A 15,089-nucleotide genomic window follows, 5' to 3' on the forward strand; every position below is an offset into this window, starting at 1 on the left:
GATGAGGAGTGTTGGGTGCAGGAAGCGTGCGGGGGGGTGGGGGGGGGAGTTTGTAGAGATTCCTGCAGCTAGGGGAAGAAATCTGGGGTGGGTCTCACTGGCCCCAGATGCCGTGCAGAGGAAGAGGAAGTCCTGTCCTCCCAGCCCAGCCGGGACTAGCAGCTGATCCTGGTGCAGGGTAGGAGCCACCAACCAGGTCTTCCCCAGTCCTGTCCCCTGCCCCATAGTTATTTACCTCTCTGCCAGCTGCCCTGGGCACCCAAAACATACTGCTGGGAAGGGTAGCATGGCCGCTCTTGTGGCTTCCCTTTGCTTCCCCAACAGAAAGCAATTTTTCTGTGAGGAAGCCAAGAAATCTGCGGGGAACAAATTCTGCACATGCACAGCGGCGCAGAATTCCCCCAGGAGTAAGTTAGAAGACAATCCTCACACTGCTCATCTGGTCAAAGGAAGCAGTGGTGTAAAGACTACTTTGCAAGAAAAACAAGGTCAGAGCAACTCTGACCTAGAACAGAGTACTAACAAATGTTTATCACACCACAATTTGAGGCCAGTAAATCCAGGGCTTGAAAAATAAACTCTGTGGTAAGGTTTATCTGACAAGCGTGGGAGCTGGTTTATCAGCTTCTGCTGAATTCAGCCTGCCATTTAAAAAAAATGCTTCTAACTTTGGAGTAGTAAAGACAAAAAAACCTTTCCAATTAACACCTGACCAAACACCACCAATAACATTCACTTTAAAGAATAAAATCCAACCAATGTAATTCTTTTAACATGTAGCAAAATAAAAGGAATGACCTCTGTAATAAAAATACTTTGGGCAGAAGACAGGCTACATATTAGACAGATCAGTATATTTTGGGAATGTCTTTTGAAGCGTTTGGTGCTTTGGTACAAACAGAAAACCAGATTAATGCCTGAATACAACAGGCATATACCCAGCTGCACAAAGGTTCCCCCCACCACCACCCAAGAGGCATGCCTTGCTATTTGGAGTGACCTAGTACTTATAGTAGTATGAAGGGAATTGATGATGCTGTTCCCAAGCAACACTTTGTTTTAGCCTTGCCAATATTTTAAACTGCAAGATTTCTTAAAATAAGTTCACTAATAGACTCCAAAGCAAGCAAACTCAGTCATATCAGAATGCTGATAATGCTTTACAGGAGCTCAGCAGGTTGACTTCTCTGTCAAAGACAAGCTGACTAAGCTCTTAAAATGCTCATCTTCCCCACCTTGACCACAAGCATTGTAGCCAGATGGATACATTTGCCCACTTTCATGAACAAAAGAGCAGTGGTTTAATACTATGTGCTATAAACCTTTATCAGCAGTGGAAAGGACACCTGGTACACTGCCTCAATTTGTAAATTAGAGATGTCAGGATTTGGAGCACCTGTCAACTGATCTTTTCTCAGTGATACTTACAGGCTAAGCCATTAGGCCCATACAGAAAAACACAAGCTCTCCCAAGAATTAATGTGTTCAACTTTCAAACTTATCAGATCTCTCAAACTTCCTCAAACCTGTCTAAAGTATATATAATTTAGAATGAAATCCCAGCTTCCTATTGATTATTATACAAGTCACCTAGGAAAAGATTAGGATATGGTAACATCCATCTGAGGACCCAAAAGCAATTTAAAGTAACTGAATTTAGCCTCCATCTTTGGAAATAGTCAAGCCTTTCCATTTTACAGTTGGAGAAGTGACTTATCCTACAGGTGTGTGATCTTGGGTAACAAAGAACAAAATCTGTACATGACTGCCAATTCTATTCTAGCCACTAGACCAAGATTGCATTAAAAGCAAATGCCTCAGAGCATACTGTTGACACAGACACTGGGTCAAAAACATTTTAGGTAACTACAATAAATCAACTCTAGGTTAAGCATTGCCTGGTCAGTAATGACTGACTGGATTGAGAGCACTTAATTCTAGCCCATCATTAAATAATCAGGAAATACTTTTACTAGCACCAATTACTATTTAATTGCATGCTAAAAGTTGCATTTCATATTGAAGTCTGAAGAGAACTCATTCATCGTGAAATGTCTATAAGAGATAATGGAAACAGGAAGAAAACTTTGCAGTTCTAAGTACAGCTTGGAACATGCTCCCCATCTGTGTAATGATCAACAGCAGCATTCATTTATTTCCCAGACATCTTAAAGAAAGCCAAGCGCTTCAGAAAGAAAACAAGTGATTTCTATTGAATGAATCTGTGCAATTACACAACACTGAGATGGAAACATGAATGATACCACACCAGCAATCCAAAACAGGTAGGAACCAATATTTCTCATTTGTATCCTAGAGGAGGGGCTACTTAATTATAATTTTGACTTTTTAAGAGCATAACATCTAACCACTCAGATATAGTTTATTATGTAAACAAAACATTAAAGGATCCTTGGCTTCTGTGTCAGCAGTGTTTATACAGAACAGATAGAAACTAGGTTTTGGTCAAAAATATATCCATGCTGCGTGGATTTACAACTGAGCATGTCTTCACTACAGTTAGGGCTCTTACCTGTGTATTGCACCTAGCCCTCCTTCACCAAAACCATTTACTGGAATTAAGTGGTGCTTTCAACCCGAGCTAGCTAGCAGAGTTAGAGATCTGGGTTAGTGCCTGGAATCCACTTTCACTCACACTGGTAAGTCACTCATATTGCAGTGAGGACACAGGTGAAATCACTCACGCACTACTAGTCCTCCAATACCATCCCAGAATTACCCATCCCTGCAGTATGCCCAAAAGGAAAGACATTCTCCCACAATTCACTGGGAAAGAATCAAAGTGCCTCAGTTTACAGCACAACAGTATGCCCTAAAAGTCCTTTTGGGACTTTTTAAAAATGCCCTTTTTGCCCTAAAAGTCCTGGCAACACACAAAGTAGAATACAGCACCAGTGAGGAAGCAGAAACTCATGTATGGCCTTGCAACGTGGCTGCTCACATCCAGGCTAGGCTCAGACCCAGTTGCCAATCACCCAGGTTCTCTCTACAGCGAAGATATCGATACTGTGGAAGGCATGCACCAAAGACAAGCTCTGAGCCTGGAAAAAGAGATGCAGCTATTTGATCATTTGAAATATTTGCATCTCAATCTTAATTTTCATTCAATATCAGTGGGAAGAGTAGTTGATGTTTCAGAAAGGATTGTCTTTATTCAAGAATCAGCATCAGTCCAGTAAGAAAGATCGAACATTTTACTTACATATTTCAGAAAGGCTCACTGAAAGGAGATGGCTCCTTCCCTCTTACATGAGCCAACAAAGTTATTTCCTTCCAATGGCAAATCACAACTATAAACCCCCATCAAGTTACTAACAGGATTAAGATTCCATCAGTACAGACAACACTTCACTTAACTAGCAGCTGTATGTAGAAATACTTAAGTCTGAAGGAGTGTTTTTAAAGATTGCTTATAGTAGCTTTAAGAAAGTACATAAAAATATTACTGGATCAGTTTCCTTAAAATACAAAACAAAAACAAAAAAAAGATTTCCCTAAGGTATCCATTGACACTTTCTGCTTAGTTTTATTAGTAAAACTACTAAGAAATGTGCTGTGCCAAAGTATAGCATATGCATATAGCCATGTCCAGGGTAAAAGGCTTTAAACACATAGTAGTCTAATATTTGCAAACTAATAGTCACATAATTTATTAAAAAGGACATTGTCTCTGATTTCATGATTTTTGTAAGCATTCACCACTGATTTGTTTACAAAAAACCATCAGCTGAGTGTTTCAAAACGGATTTTAAGCATCCAGGTTTGAAAAATTTATCTTCAGCTTTTAAATATATAAAGCGATAATACTTCCTGCTGCACAAATATGTATTTTTACACTAAGCAAAATAGGTGTGCAGCTTTCTTTCAAAAAATAAATGGCCAGCTTACAGCCAATCCTCTTAGTTTTGTATTAGCAGTAAGTGGTTCAGTTTTCTGCTCTAATGGGCATTTTGTCACTATATTCTACTGCTTGAATACAGTAGCTACTCCTTTTGGTAAAGGCATACTACTTTGTACTTTCCCTTATTTCCTTCATGGCTATTCAATCACAGGACATGCCAGTATAACTAAATGTACTACACCATAGTGTTTTATATCACTTGAAGAGAAAAGAAAAAGCTTAGCACTTGTAAATCTTGTTTCTAATGATTTAGATACACAAATCATTCAAAATCCCTTCATCTGAGTTTAGTTAAGGCAGCTCCCCTCCATTTGTCTGAAAGCCTGTTTCATTAGGACAGTCACCTTATCATAGGCAGAACATGATTAAGCTTTCTTAGGCCGTATCTACACTAGCACTTATGTCGGAAAAGCTTTTGTCACTCAGGGGTGTGAAAAAACCACACCCCTGAGTGATACACGTTTTGCCAGCATAAGCACTGGCATGTACAGTGCTGTCGGCGGGAGATGCTCTCCCACCGACATAGCTACCGCTGTTCGTTGAATTGGTTTTATTATGCTGATGGGAGAGCTGTCTATCATTGGCATAATGCAGCTACATGAGTGATCTTACAGCTGTGCCACTGTAAGCTTTTAAGTGTAGATATGACCTTATACAACAAAATTTTCAAGCCATTATGTGGAAATCCATGCACACTATAACACAGCTACACCTTAGAAACTGTACACGCTTTTCAAACTGCCTTTCTGCCTTTCAGAATTCTTGGGGTTATAGCTAGAAAGTGAGTTTTATCTTGATTATTCCAGGTAGTACTGTATTATTTGTGTCAGATAGCTCCTAAAATATCTTCTCAGAAGTCTTACTGAAAGACTCACTGAAATAAGACTAGTACCACTCCACTCAGCTGCAGAAGTGAGAATTCCATTAATCAAGAAGTAGCATTATTTAGTAATTACATTATTACATTATTTAGTAATCTCTCTCATCACACCGAAAAAGAACATTCCCAAAGGGAGTGGTGAGTTCCTGTTCCAGCTCCTGCACATAAGAAAAGTATCCTGATTAGAGCCCACATCCTCTAATTCAAAAAAGTCTGCCAGAGGAATCCTCTGACATCACATTTCTTCAGATTTCTTCCAGTCTTCCCTGAAGAGCTGTATTCTAACATCAAGCTACAACTTATACATCCAAAGCCAAAAGTAGTTATAAAGCCAGTAACAGTCTTACTAGCCAGACTATGTAGAGGTGAAGGATATAAAACATTAGTGAGGATCTGAAAGACTGACTTGCTAGTTTATTTTAATTTGGTTGGCTGCTTCAAATGGAGCAGGCTAAACATGTTCTATAATATAGCTACATCCACTAAGGTGGGAGGTGTTGAACTGAACAGGACAAAGGTCTTATATTGTTTTCTGAAGTGAGTTTTGAACACATTCCACATTTAGTGAACTTTTAGACTTTCACAGTGATACCTCTTGCTACTTACTTAGAAAGGCATTTGAGGAAGTCTTCCTGTTAACAGTGCACTTACTATCAGACAGCTATATATCAACATTGGAACACTGTGTAAAACATATAAGATCTTCATTCGTAGTGCAAATACCAGCATTTCCATTAAAAAGTCACACCCTTAAACCTACAAAATAGTTTGCCACGGAAGTAATAAATGTGTGGGATGGGAGGCGGTAAAAGGGGGCAGAGGTGAGTAAAAAAGAAGAGAAGAAATTGACAACATTATTCTGCAGGCTATTTCTTTTGTCCAGAAAGATTATTATGAGCTGGGAATGTGGGTACATTGCTTACTCTGATGCAACTTGTGGAGAATGCTCTTACTTCCTGCTGCTGAAGGGAACCAAGAATGGTATGCCTCTGAATTGTGACACTGACGTTTGTTTTGAATACAGCAGACTATCAGAATTACAAACTGACCAGTTAACCTCACACCTCATTTGGAACTGGAAGTACGCAAGCAGGCAACAGACACACAAATACACAGAAAAGCAGATACAGTACAGCACAGTACTGTGTTAAATATAAACTACTAAAAAAAGGGAAAGTTTAAAAAAAGATTAAGTTTCCTTGTCAATGCTTTTCATTTAAATTAAGATGGTTAAAAGCAGCATTTTCTTCTGCATAAAGTTTCAAAGCTGTATTAAGTCAATGTTCAGTTGTAAACTTTTGAAAGAATCACCATAACTTTTTGTTCAGAGTTATAAACATTTCAGAGTTACGAACAACCTCCATTCCCAAGGTGTTCATAACTCCGAGGTTCTATTGTAGTTATATTTCTTAGTCTTAGTTCAGCAGAGGAAATATTCTATATTGATTACAGTCTACTACCTATTCCTGTGTAGTGCTGCACTATGGAAGAGCACTAGCTCTGTTAAAGTTAAGGTTATGACGAGAGTTCTGTATACAGATCAACTCTAAATGTTCTAAAATCTGCACAGTGTACTCAGATTGCCCAGAGTTTGTTCAGCAATCCAAATTTGGAGCCATTTGAACAAGGGGTTCCCAATTTACAGCCCCTGGAAAAAACAAACAAACAAACACTCTTAGACTGGACATGTTTTAAAAAAAAAATGGTTACTAACTTTCCATAACTGTTGTTCTTTGAGATGTATTGTTCTTGTCCATTTCACGTTAGGTGTCTGTGCCCTGTGCACTGTTGGAGGTTTTTCCTCTCAGTGATATCCATCAGACCAGCTCTAGCACCCTCTGGAGCTGCACACGCATGTGCCAGCATAAAGAGTGCCACCAACCATGCACCCTCTCAGTTCCTTCTGGCCAGACAACTCTGACCCACCCTCCTTACTCCTCTGTTGGTCATGGAATGGACACGAGCACCACATCTTGAAGAACAACAGTTATGGAAGGTTAGTAACCTTTTTTCCCCCCCTCAAGTGCTTGCTCATGTCCATTCCACATTAGGTGACTCACAAGCAGTACCTCAGGAGATGGGTTCTGAGTACAAGGACATGCTGACAGCAACACTGCTCTTCCAAACCTGGCGTTGTCTCAAGCCTGTTGGGTGATGGCATAATGGGATGCAAAGATGTACACTGATAACCAAGTTGCAGCCCTGCAGATATCTTGGATTGGCACTTGCACGAGGAACACTGATGAAGAGGCCTGAACGTTCATGGAGCAAGCAGTTAGGATGGCCAGCAGCAGGACGCTGTCCTGGATGACCACCTGTATTTGAGCTTACTACGAGCTGGCAAAGATCCTCCAGCCTGACAGTGGAAGCCCTTTCATCCTTTCTGCTACAGCTACAGAGAGATGCGTGGACTTGCAAAAGGGTTTAGTCCTCTCAATATAGGTGGTGAAGGCACACCTAACATCCTGCTCCCTGTCATTGGAGACAGCCGCTGTCCCAACGGAGTCAAGGGGACTGGGAGTGATAGTAAGTTCCTGGCCACTGTGAAGGCCTCCAGGATCAAAGGGACAGTCAAGTTGCTGGTACTGCAATGGCTTCCAGGAGTCAGTGGAAAGTCCTGCACCGGACTCAATGCTCTGAGTGCAATGGACAGTGCCACCATAGGACCGGAATAGACGAGTGGCCCACCATGGTGCTGTGCTGCCTTCCCCATGCTTATCCTTTTTCTGCATCAGCAAGCGCGGTGTCAGTGTGCTGTGTTTTGTGCTTCTTCCTCAGCAGCAGAGATGGTGAATGGTGCCAGGAAGAACGCTGTGCCGGAGGAGCACTTTGCACTGAAGCCAAAGTGCTCGGTTCAGAATCAGAGCAACTTGGCTCTGAGGATAGTCTGAGAGCAGCATCCATTAGTATAACCGACCCTTGAGCCTTCTCTCTCCTTTTTAACGCAGGGGTCTAAAGTCCTGACAGATCTAGTACTTGTCCCTCGTGTGCGTTTCTCCCAAGCACTTCAAGCAACTGGCTTGTCAGGGTGGTCCAGGTGTAGGGGGAGTGGGACTCATTGGAGAGTGGTTCTGAGTGCAGGGGGAATGAGGCTTGGCAGGAGGGTCCGGATGCAAGGGGCTTGGGTGGATGGGGGAGCAGCTCCCTGTACAGGGATCCCTCCCCCTGCAACTGAGGAGCGATGGGTGCAGGAAGCGGGGGAGGGAGGGAGGGGAGGGGAAGGGAAGGGAGGAGAAGTTTGCAGATTTTCCTTCAGCTGGGAGAGAAATCTGTGGCTTGGTCTGACCCAGCCCCGGATGTCGTGCAAGGGAAGAGGAAGTCTTGTCCTCCCAGCCCAGCCGGGATTAGCAGCTGAGCCTGGCACAGGGTAGGAGCCACCAGCCATGTCTTCCCCAGTTCGGCCTCCTGCCCCACAGTGATTTACTTCTCTGCTGGCTTCCCTAGGCTCCAGAAACATATTGCTGGTGAGGGTCGCATGGCCGCTCTTATGGCTTCCCTTTGCTTCCCCATCAGAAAGTCATTTTTCTGTGGGGAAGCAAAGAAATATGCAGGGGACAAATTCTCCACATGTGTAGTGGTGCAGAATTCCCCCAGGAGGAATATATATTCAAGGGACCAATCGCCTTTGGAGCAAATTTTCAAGATTTGGTTGCCTGGAGTGACCATTCCACTCCCAGATGCCTACCAAACTTGGTCAAATGCCTGCTACCCTGATGTCACTGCAAGATTTATTTCCAGCCATTTCAAGTGGCAGCCTAATTTAAATAGGACAAGCACCAATTTATGTTCATAAGACAGTAGAGGTGCCTCTTTCATGAATATATACATGCCTTCTGCTTTTCAGGCATCTGAGGTGTTATCTCAAAGCAATTTTAATCCTAAAAAAAATGAAATTGGCCTGATTTTGGAAGTGTTGAGCACCTGGCTCTCCCAGCATCATCCATGGAGTTGTGGTTGCCTATTACAGTGGAGCACCACTAGTACAAATAGCAAATATGCCGGTCTGTACATGAGTTCTGCTACCCCAAAGGTGGCCACAAATGGCTGCAATCAAGGCAAAACCCCACCGTAGATAATGCTAGAGGTTTAAGAGTGCCTTATATTGATTTAGCTTAATTCAGTGAGCCAAAGATAAATCGGTTTAAAAGTAGCAAATATTGATTTAAGACCAGCAAATATTGCTCTAATAGCATTATACAAGAGTGCTATATAAATTTAAGTAAACTGATTTAAAAATAGAATTGGTGCAATTTCTGTATTTAGACAAACACTGAAACAAAAAGTTCTGACTAGAGAGAACATTCTCCCCAGATCTCACCTGATGTAGTAGAGATCTTGTCTGGAAATAAACATCCCCCCCCCCCAAAAAAAAAAGCCTTTAGAACTGAGAAAGGACAGTTTACCATTACATACAGAAATCCTACACCAGATGCTCAAGAGAGACAAACCCAATTCAATAGTCTGAGTCTTTGTTTCATAATCTAATGTCTCTAAAATACATCCCTACATCGAAGAGTATTAAAATCCAAATTACAAAATTACAGCATCTACTTTAGAGAACCAATTGGCATATTAAGTGTATATGTCTGAAAAGTGATTTCTGAAGCATGGCATGATCTGAGATGTAGTGTTTTGACAGCTTCTTTAACTGTCATGGATCACAAGGTGTGCTACGCTGTGTGTTCCTCTGCAGTCTCATGAGTGCACAATTCCCCTAGTAGTGATAAGCTTGGGCCCTCACTTAACTCAAGGGGGATCCAGAGACCTATAAACTGAATCCCTAGGCTTCAGCACTCATTTCTCACCATGACTTCTTTAACAGGGCAGGTTTGGCTTGGCTCCATACAGAAGCCTTCTCTCTTAGGAGCTTCGTAACCAGAAAAAATGTATGCAGCAATACAGTTCAGCTTTTTAAAAAAAAACATTTATTCATCAACAGGAACACAGCAGTCAGAGAAATGGGTTAAAAACAAGAAAGGCTTACACATAATAATCTTGCCCCAAATTTGCAAGAAAAGAATGAAGCTTAAGTAACTTCCACTCAGCCCAGATACCCTTATTGCTTAGCTGCGAGAGACAAGACGACCCCTGCAGCATTCTCAGAGTGATCAAATCTCTCCTCCAGCCATTGCTTCCTACTCACCCCCTTCCTCTCTATGACAGAGTACTTAAAAGTTTAGTGTCCCCTTTGATCCTAGGCTCAAGGTTAGGGGAAAAAATAAGCCTGAGAGCCTGGCTAGACCAAGGCAGATGAGCACTTCCCAGACAACAGCTCCCCCCCCTTTCTGTTGAAGACTATTCTCTCTAGAAGTATCTTATCTGCCCTCACTGACACCTTTGCAGCCTGATTACCTGATTGACTGATCTTAGACACATCTGCTGGTAATGCACAAGGAGGAACAGAATCCACTCATTCTTAGCTCATTCTCTGCAGGGCTAATAAGAGTAAAAATATAGTCAGTAGATAGGATTGCATATGCATGAATTAGACCTATTGATTAGTGAGATGCCATTCATATTTTTCTCTGCAGAATCACACCATTACTCTGCTCTCTAGAGAATATCTTGCCTGAAGCACACTCCTGAGCACCACCACTCTAGAGATGTTATAGTTCATTTGATAAAGTCAGTCCTTTCTAATGTTAGATGTTGCACTGCTAAAAGAGATCCATAGGTGTCATTTGGTCTCACCTGGCCTATTACATGGATATATTACCACAGACTCATGTTCAACCTTTTTTAAAGGCATCTTATTGATCTATTCTGCCTTACACTTGAGAGGACCACTACTTTCTGTGTGTAGTGTCAAAGCTCTCCAAAAATTATCATCCTTTGTCCTGGAGTTGGTGAGCTCTTTACTCATACATTTGTTTCTCAATGTTGACACTAGCAATATTGCTGATCAAAGTCCCTTGAGGCACTGACAAGATCAGAATGTTGTCTGAAAACAGAAATATGGAAACCTTCCAGACAAAATTAAGCAACTATCACCTCTTCTGTAAGTGTTAGGTACAGCGAACAATCCAGGTCACTCTCCTTGAATCTCTTACCACAACAGATTAATGTTCTTCACTTACAAATTCCTATGTGATTTGACACACTCCCCCGCCACAGCTCTGCTCCAGCTATCTCCCCATTATGGCTTATTTATACAGCACCATTGACACTCAGAGCATTTTAAACATTTTCTCATTCACATCCTTACCAGTTCTTTTTGTCCCTTCATATACACTGCTACTTCTCTTTTATCATGCTGTCCTACATACCTGGAACAATCCTCTCCTCTGCCAAGTCCTTCCATGAAACTCACTTCAAGCAATTTCTCTTATGTCCCTTAACTAAACTTCCCTCCAGTGTCTTTTGTCTTTGATAGCTCTTAAATTGTTTAGTGTGGTATGTTTCTCAGCACTTGTAATTTATTTTGTAACCTGTATTGTAAAGGATGTGGAAGACATGCAAGTCTGGATTTTTCAGTAGTTGTCCTAAATTAGGACAAGACTAGTCTTCTAGAGAAATTGACACAAAGATTAAGAACTTTTCATACGAAATATGGATTTTTGGTACACTTATTTAGATTACAAAATCCTTAAATTTGCTCTAATTTCTGTTCCATTTGGGGACAAAGAATATATACTCCAAGTACTTACTACAAGATATGACTGCTTTCTCATCCAATAACCTACTGATTACAGATCCAAAGAACCATGAAGATAGCAAACTTCACTGTTTGATATTACCTCAGTATTGACATAGGTCTGTGGAACCTTACCCATTCGGTTGCACAGCATTCCACTAGCACTTCAAATACCTATAACGAAATCTTCTGGAATAAAATACAATGGTAAAACCAGAATTTTATAAACAGATGAGAATACCTTGTTCAATCTGACTATAGTGTTAAAACCTAGGTTTTTTGTCAAAAAGTATCCTCTTGCAAAAACCTGAGGGAATGTAGTCTCTCAGAACTGTGCAGAAGGGTTGGAGAGTCTGAACTGCATGGTAGTGAGGACGATGGAATTTGGAGGGGTGGGTGCTGAAAAGCTAGCATACTTATTGGGTGAGAGTTAAGATGGTGGTGTATTCTCTATGATTAAGGCCATGTTTATGTCATGAGGTCATGGAATCTGTGACCTCCAGAGACCTCCGTAACATTTTCTGCTTCAGCTCCAGGGGCCGCGGGACTGGAGCTGGGTTCCAGCAACAGGCGACAGCCTCCTGAGCGGGATAGCCCTCCAGCAAGTGGCTGTGTGTGTCTCATTTTCTCTTTGGAAATATGGTCAACCTGCAGCTCCCAGCTGCTGTGGGTGGAGGAGCCCCCCCATGGCAGCTTCCATCCACTGGTGGAGAAGGGGAAACCACACAGCTCCCAGCAACCACGGTGGCGGAGGACACTATGAAGCAGCAGCAGCCGCCGCCTTAGGTGTTGGATCCCCCCACTCCCCATTTTGTCAGAGTTATTTTTAGTGAAAGTCAAGGACAGGTCATGGCTTCCATGAATTTTTGTTTATTGCTTGTGACTTACTAAAAATAACCATGACAAAAATCTTAGCCTTCTCTATGATGTATGGTGATTGTGCTAGCAGCAAAGTGTTTGAATGGAAGAGTAGAGCATGCACTATTGGTTGCTTTAACTCTTCATTTCCTCTTTTTAGTTTGTATTAGCTCTGTGTAGACTAACCATAATTGACAATACGGTGTTTGTGTATTTATAGAAATACAGCTTTCCACTACTTCGGTTACAAGATACTGGAGTCAATGCAGCAATTACTGTGCAAAACTCTATGCCTGAATTCTGCAGAAGATCAGATGAGATAGTCATAATGGTCCCTTGTGGGCTTAGAATCTATGAAAGCTGGAATTTACATTTGTATAAAACACTGGTTTCTAGGCATACCTGTTTTTGCTACAGCAGCTAGTAAAAAAAAAATCAAGTTGGAATTTGGTAGTAAGGAAAGATACTGCACTACTCTGGTTAGTGCTGTAAGGTCTGAAGTCACCAGGACTAGAAACACGATATACACCCAACTGAAGATCTAGAATCTACTTTCCAGTGGTATTCTGTAGCATTGTTTCTAGCTCTGTTAGCTAGATACTTGGACCTTAAAATTGTCATTGGTCCCTCAGATCTGCAGGGGCTTCCATGGCACTGATTCAGGACTGAATAGAATCAGTACTGCTCCACTGGGTACAGCTCTTGCTCAGACTCAGGAGCCCTGGGTTCTAGCCATAACTGGGCCACAGACCTCCTGTATGACCTTGGGCAAGTTATTGCACCTCTTCTGCCCTTATCTCTCACCCTACTTAGATTTTAAGATCTTTGGGACAGGGCCATGTTTTACTACATGTATGTATATTGCTTACCACAATGAGCCCTGATCTTGGTTGAGGGGGACAGGTCTCTAGGCACTACCATAACACAGACAGTGTCACCACTAAGTTTTACCTACATGTCAAAGCAGTTATATGTATTCTGTTCTCCAGAGAAAGGAAAGAACCTCACAGAAACAGGTTTAGTTCCTCTAAGTTAGTGCAGTGCTCCTCTTTCTACCTAGCCACAATCTGAAAGTGACCTATCAAAAAAATACAGGGCTTCGGAGCTGTGCTCCGGCTCTGCTCCAGCTCCAGGCAAAAACCTGCAGCTCCACTGCTCCGGAGCTGCTCTGCGCTCCAGCTCCAGGCTCCGCTCCAAACCCCTGAAAAAATGGCTACCATGATCATCATATCCTACCATCCTGGTGCCATATTTTACTCTAAACCCCCAGCTCTCAAAAAATGTCTATTATGTGCGCATTCACTCTCTCAATACAAACAGTGTGATTTAACAATACTTCCCTGAAAAATGAAAAAACATATGGGAGTCACGAGCCTACAGTAAAAAGAAAAGGAGTACTTGTGGCACCTTAGACTAACCAATTTATTTGAGCATAAGCTTTCGTGAGCTACAGCTCACTTCATATCCGATGAAGTGAGCTGTAGCTCACGAAAGCTTATGCTCAAATAAATTGGTTAGTCTCTAAGGTGCCACAAGTACTCCTTTTCTTTTTGCGAATACAGATTAACACGGCTGTTACTCTGAAACCTGAGCCTACAGTAGTCACTTCCAATAGTATGAAACAAGCTCCAAAGCTACTCCTGACCTTGTGATTCCTGAATTACATGAATACCACTGTCCTGGTGTCATTTTTCTACAAACCCAGCTAGAAGCTATACCCCCATCCTGTTCCATCAAACTGAAAACAAATGAAATAATTAAATAGAACATAGTATGCATGTCAGTAATCTTTAAGTATAAGCATCTGCAACACAGCAAGAGCATGTCAAAACCATCTGTAATCAATTAGTGGTATAACTGGCACTAAGTGGTTTTTGTAACAAGTTCAGCACATTTTTTGCACCACAAACAGGCAGAATATACAGATACAAAAACTGTTAGGCAGCTGTGCACATATTATGATGGCAAAAATTTTACTGTTTCTGAAAACTGAACTGTTACTTTTAGCCAGCTAAGGAAATTATTAGGGCTGTCGATTAATTGCAGTTAACTCACACAATTAATTAAAAAAAAAATTGCGATAAAAATGCAATTAATCACAGTTTTAATCGCACTGTTAAATAGAATACCAATTGAAATTTATTAACGATTTTTGGATTTCTACATTTTCAAATATATTGATTTAAATTATAACAGTGTACAGTGCTCACTTTACATTTTTATTACAAATATTTGCACTGTAAAAATAATTAACTAAAGAAATAGTATTTTTCATTTCACCTCATACAAGTACATAATGCAAACTCCTTATGGTGAAAGTGCAACTTACAAATATAGATTTGTTTTGTTACATAACTGCACTCAAAAAAACAATGTAAAACTTTAGAGCCTACAAGTCCACTCAGTCCTACTTCTTATTCAGCCAATCGCTAAGACAAACAAGCTTGTTTATATGTACGGGAGATAATGCTGCCAGCTTTTTATTTACAATGTCACCTGAAAGTGAGAACAGACATACACATGGCACTTCTGTAGTCAGCATTGAAAGATATTTACATGCTAGATATGCTAAAACATTCATATGCCCCTTCGTGCTTCGGCCACCATTCCAGAGGATGCGCTTCCATGCTGATGATGCTCATTAAAAAAATAAGTGGTTAATTAAATTTTGACTGAATGCCTCGGGGGAGAATAGTATGCCTCCTGCTCTGTTTTACCCACATTCTGCCATGTATTTCATATTATAGCAGTCTCGGATGATGACCCAGCAATGTTGTTAGTTTTAAGAACACTTT

The 15,089-nt window shown here is 41.2% G+C and overlaps 1 protein-coding gene across 10 annotated transcripts in view; it reads right to left on the reverse strand.

Annotated features, from left to right (window-relative positions):
• The window catches only part of NUMB (NUMB endocytic adaptor protein), a 145,689-nt gene that overhangs the window by 83,457 nt on the left and 47,143 nt on the right, over nucleotides 1-15,089 (reverse strand). The window contains exon 1 of one of the 10 annotated variants that reach the window (XM_073348546.1): nucleotides 10,155-13,691. The exons of the other annotated variants lie outside the window; for them this stretch is intronic. The gene's annotated coding sequence lies outside the window, so the exon portion shown is untranslated. Of the gene's footprint in view, nucleotides 1-10,154; nucleotides 13,692-15,089 lie in introns of those variants that run through there. 10 annotated transcript variants of the gene reach the window in all.

The sequence above is a fragment of the Lepidochelys kempii genome, chromosome 6 (genome assembly GCF_965140265.1).
Source record: "Lepidochelys kempii isolate rLepKem1 chromosome 6, rLepKem1.hap2, whole genome shotgun sequence".
Lineage (NCBI taxonomy): Eukaryota > Metazoa > Chordata > Testudines > Cheloniidae > Lepidochelys > Lepidochelys kempii.